This window comes from Salmo trutta, chromosome 30 (assembly GCF_901001165.1).
Source record: "Salmo trutta chromosome 30, fSalTru1.1, whole genome shotgun sequence".
Lineage (NCBI taxonomy): Eukaryota > Metazoa > Chordata > Actinopteri > Salmoniformes > Salmonidae > Salmo > Salmo trutta.
Window position 1 is genome coordinate 41,648,429 of NC_042986.1, and position 6,000 is coordinate 41,654,428.

General features: G+C 48.2%; 1 long non-coding RNA gene across 1 annotated transcript; it reads right to left on the minus strand.

Moving 5' to 3' along the window:
- Positions 1–2,258: 2,258 nt before the first annotated feature.
- Positions 2,259–5,652, minus strand: LOC115168840 (uncharacterized). Its single transcript, XR_003870764.1, has 2 exons — positions 5,570–5,652; positions 2,259–2,637 (listed from the first exon to the last, which is right to left on the minus strand). It is a non-coding gene; the product is annotated as an uncharacterized LOC115168840 (long non-coding RNA).
- Between the last annotated feature and the right edge of the window lie 348 nt (positions 5,653–6,000).

Sequence of the window (6,000 nt, forward strand, 5' to 3'; positions counted from 1 at the left end):
CAGGGAAAAACAGATGCGCAGTAGGCCAAAACAGTTTCGCTGTGCATTTCCTTATGAGGAACTTGATTGACCCTAACGTATTGATTAGAATATAATCAACTGTGATCAAATAGAAATATTAAAGGATTATCTAAAATGAGGCTTAGAAAATTAAATTAAATCAAATGTATTTATAAAGCCCTTTTTATGTCACAAAGTGCTTATACAGAAACCCAGCCTAAAACACCAAACAGCAAGCAATGCAGGTGTAGAAGCACGGTGGCTAGAAAAAACTCCCTAGAAAGGCCAGAACCTAGGAAGAAACCTAGAGAGGAACCAGGCTATGAGGGGTGGCCAGTCCTCTTCTGGCTGTGCCGGGTGGAGATTATAACAGAACATGACCAAGATGTTCAAATGTTCATAAATGACCAGCATGTTCAAATAATAATAATCACAGTAGCTGTCGAGGGTGCAACAAGTCAGCACCTCAAGAGTAAATGTCAGTTGGCTTTAAATAGCCGATCACTGAGAGTATCTCTACCACTCCTGCTGTTTCTAGAGAGTTGAAAACAGCAGGTCTGGGACAGGTAGCACGTCCGGTGAATAGGTCAGGGTTCCAGCAGGTCTGGGACAACAGGTCTGGGACAGGTAGCACGTCCGGTGAACAGGTCAGGGTTCCATAGCCACAGGCAGAACAGTTGAAACTGGAGCAGCATCACGGCCAGGTGGACTGGGGACAGCAAGGAGTCATCAGGCCAGGTAGTCCTGAGGCATGGTCCCAGGGCTCAGGTCCTGAGAGAATTACAGGGAGCATACTTAAATTCACACAGGACTCCAGATATAACAGACTGACCCTAGCCCCCGACACAAACTATTGCAGCATAAATACTGGAGGCTGAGACAATGTGGCCCCATCCGACGAATCCCCCGGACAGGGCCAACCAGGCAGGATTTAACCCCAACCACTTTGCCAAAGCACAGCCCCCACACCACTAGAGGGATATCTTCAATCACCAACTTACCATCCTGAGACAAGGCCGAGTATAGCCCACAAAGATCTCCACCACTGCACGAATCCCAGGGGGGGGGGGGGGGGGGGCGCCAACCCGGACAGGAAGACCACATCAGTGACTCAACCCACTCAAGTGACGCACCCCTCCTAAGGACGGCATGGAAGAGCACCAGTAAGCCAGTGACTCGGCCCCTGTAATAGGGTTAGAGGCAGAGAATCCCAGTGGAGAGAGGGGAACCGGCCAGGCAGAGACAGCAAGGGCGGTTCGTTGCTCCAGCCTTTCCGTTCACCTTCACACCTCTGGGCCAGACTACACTCAATCATAGGACTTACTGAAGAGATGAGTCTTCAGTAAAGACTTAAAGGTCGAGACCGAGTCTGCGTCTCTCACATGGGTATGCAGACCATTCCATAAAAATGGAGCTCTATAGGAGAAAGCCCTGCCTCCAGCTGTTTGCTTAGAAATTCTAGGGACAGTAAGGAGGCCTGCGTCTTGTGACCGTAGCGTACGTGTAGGTATGTACGGCAGGACCAAATCGGAAAGATGGGTAGGAGCAAGCCCATGTAATGCTTTGTAGGTTAGCAGTAAAACCTTAAAAATCAGCCCTTGCCTTAACAGGAAGCCAGTGTAGGGAGGCTAGCACTGGAGTAGTTTGATACATTTTTTTGGTTCTAGTCAAGATTCTAGCAGCCGCGTTTAGCACTAACTGAAGTTTATTTAGTGCTTTATCCGGGTAGCCAGAAAGTAGAGCAACGCAGATGAAATATAAACCGACACTCATGTGTGCTCATTTTACGTCTCTCTACAGCACCCCCTGGGGGTCATGTCTTAGTAGTGCCTGGTGTTTTCCCCCACTCCTCTCCCTGTGAGTCCGGCTCTACTCCGGCGGTTCCTGATCTCATGCCTTTAGCAGCTGTTGTCAAGGAAAGGGAGACTTGTGGCATATGTTCTGGTTCGAACAAAGAGAAGCATACTGAACACGACACCTTAAAAAGTACAGCTGCTGAATCAGTCTAAAGCTATGGTTTAACTGGGCCCAGAGCATGTGAGAGGAGGGTGGCGAGTTATGAGTCAACATTTATAAAATCACACACTTTTTTCTTCTGAAATTTGGGTCGTTTGAGGACAGTACATTTCTCACTTGGTTCTGGAGCAAAAACAAATCTGAAGAAGCTCTTTTTCTAATGTTATATAACTGGTTAACTATTAGCAGTTAATATATTATGTCCTTCAAATGAACATTGTGGACTTTTTTTCCCCGTTGTATGCTGAATGAAGACAGACTCTGCTTCAATGATTAGACACCACATCACAATGTAGCTAGAAGTGGCTCAAGTTAGACTGTGTGGTAATAGTATGGCTACTGCAATTTGAGGCCATGTGGCAGAAAGTGACGCAGGCGTTGGAGATAGGGGTGGGGGCTAGTGGGTCTGGGCAGGGGGGATGTATGTGTATGTTGTGTTAATAAAATATCAAATCAATTCTTATAAAACATTTTTTTTAAAGTATGGATCTCTCAGGTAAGAGTAGTGTAGATGTAAAATATTGCTACAGACAGGCCTGCCCTATACAGACTAACCTATACAGACAGTCCTGCCCTATACAGACTAACCTATACAGACAGTCCTGCCCTATACAGACTAACCTATAGACAGTCCTGCCCTATACAGACTAACCTATACAGACAGGCCTGCCCTATACAGACTAACCTGCCCTATACAGACTAACCTGCCCTATACAGACTAACCTATACAGACTGGCCTGCCCTATACAGACTAACGAATACAGACAGGCCTGTCCTATACCTTTAGACAGGTCTGCCCTATACAGACTAACCTATACAGACTAACCTGCCCTATACAGACAGGCCTGCCCTATACAGACCAACCTACAGACAGGCTTGCCCTATACAGACCAACCTATACAGACAGGCCTGCCCTATACAGACCAACCTATACAGACAGGCCTGCCCTATACAGACTAACCTACAGACAGGCCTGCCCTATACAGACCAACCTATACAGACCAACCTATACAGACAGGCCTGCCCTATACAGACCAACCTATACAGACAGGCCTGCCCTATACAGACCAACCTATACAGACAGGCCTGCCGTATACAGACTAACCTAAACAGACAGGCCTGCCCTATACCTATAGACAGGTCTGCCCTATACAGACTAACCTATACCGACAGGCCTGCCCTATACAGACTAACCTATACAGACAGGCCTGCCCTATACAGACTAACCTATACAGACAGGCCTGCCCTATACAGACTAACCTATACAGACAGGCCTGCCCTATACAGACTAACCTATACAGACAGGCCTGCCCTATACAGACTAACCTATACAGACAGGCCTGCCCTATACAGACTAACCTATACAGACAGGCCTGCCCTATACAGACAGGCCTGCCCTATACAGACTAACCTATACAGACAGGCCTGCCCTATACAGACTAACCTATAGACAGGCCTGCCCTATACAGACTAACCTATAGACAGGCCTGCCCTATACAGACTAACCTATACAGACAGGCCTGCCCTATACAGACAGGCCTGCCCTATACAGACTAAGCTATAGACAAGCCTGCCCTATACAGACTAACCTATACAGACAGGCCTGCCCTATACAGACTAACCTATACAGACAGGCCTGCCCTATACAGACTAACCTATACAGACAGGCCTGCCCTATACAGACTAACCTATACAGACAGGCCTGCCGTATACAGACTAACCTATACAGACAGGCCTGCCCTATACAGACTAACCTATAGACAGGCCTGCCATATACAGATTAACCTAGAGACAGGCCTGCCCTATACAGACCAACCTATACAGACAGGCCTGCCCTATAGTCACTAACCTATACAGACAGGCCTGCCCTATGCAGACCAACCTATACAGACAGGCCTGCCCTATACAGACCAACCTATACAGACAGGCCTGCCCTATACAGACCAACCTATACAGACAGGCCTGCCCTATACAGACCAACCTATACAGACAGGCCTGCCCTATAGTCACTAACCTATACAGACAGGCCTGCCCTATACAGACTAACCTATAGACAGGCCTGCCCTATACAGACTAACCTATACAGACAGGCCTGCCCTATACAGACAGGCCTGCCCTATACAGACTATCCTATAGACAAGCCTGCCCTATACAGACTAACCTATAGACAGGCCTGCCCTATAGTCACTAACCTATACAGACAGGCCTGCCCTATACAGACTAACCTAGAGACAGGCCTGCCCTATACAGACCAACCTATACAGACAGGCCTGCCCTATACAGACCAACCTATACAGACAGGCCTGCCCTATAGTCACTAACCTATACAGACAGGCCTGCCCTATACAGACTAACCTATAGACAGGCCTGCCCTATACAGACTAACCTATAGACAGGCCTGCCCTATACAGACTAACCTATAGACAGGCCTGCCCTATACAGACTAACCTATACAGACAGGCCTGCCCTAAACAGACAGGCCTGCCCTATACAGACAGGCCTGCCCTATACAGACCAACCTATACAGACAGGCCTGCCCTATAGTCACTAACCTATACAGACAGGCCTGCCCTATACAGACTAACCTATACAGACAGGCCTGCCCTATACAGACTAACCTATACAGACAGGCCTGCCCTATACAGACTAACCTATAGACAGGCCTGCCCTATACAGACTAACCTATACAGACAGGCCTGCCCTATACAGACTAACCTATAGACAGGCCTGCCCTATACAGACTAACCTATACAGACAGGCCTGCCCTATACAGACTAACCTATACAGACAGGCCTGCCCTATACAGACAGGCCTGCCCTATACAGACTAACCTATACAGACAGGCCTGCCCTATACAGACTAACCTATAGACAGGCCTGCCCTATACAGACTAACCTATAGACAGGCCTGCCCTATACAGACTAACCTATAGACAGGCCTGCCCTATACAGACAGGCCTGCCCTAAACAGACAGGCCTGCCCTATAGTCACTAACCTATACAGACAGGCCTGCCCTATACAGACTAACCTATACAGACAGGCCTGCCCTATACAGACTAACCTATACAGACAGGCCTGCCCTATACAGACTAACCTATAGACAGGCCTGCCCTATACAGACTAACCTATACAGACAGGCCTGCCCTATACAGACTAACCTATACAGACAGGCCTGCCCTATACAGACTAACCTATACAGACAGGCCTGCCCTATACAGACAGGCCTGCCCTATACAGACAGGCCTGCCCTATACAGACTAACCTATACAGACAGGCCTGCCCTATACAGACTAACCTATACAGACAGGCCTGCCCTATACAGACTAACCTATAGACAGGCCTGCCCTATACAGACTAACCTATAGACAGGCCTGCCCTATAGTCACTAACCTATACAGACAGGCCTGCCCTATACAGACTAACCTAGAGACAGGCCTGCCCTATACAGACAGGCCTGCCCTATACAGACCAACCTATACAGACAGGCCTGCCCTATAGTCACTAACCTATACAGACATACCTGCCCTATACAGACTAACCTATACAGACTAACCTATACAGACAGGCCTGCCCTATACAGACTAACCTATAGACAGGCCTGCCCTATACAGACCAACCTATACAGACAGGCCTGCCCTATACAGACCAACCTATACAGACAGGCCTGCCCTATACAGACCAACCTATACAGACAGGCCTGCCCTATACAGACCAACCTATACAGACAGGCCTGCCGTATACAGACTAACCTATACAGACAGGCCTGCAGTATACAGACTAACCTATACAGACAGGCCTGCCCTATACAGACTAACCTAAACAGACAGGCCTGCCCTATACAGACTAACCTATACAGACAGGCCTGCCCTATACAGACTAACCTATACAGACAGGCCTGCCCTATACAGACTAACCTATAGACAGGCCTGCCCTATACAGACTAACCTATACAGACAGGCCTGCCCTATAGTCACTAACCTATAC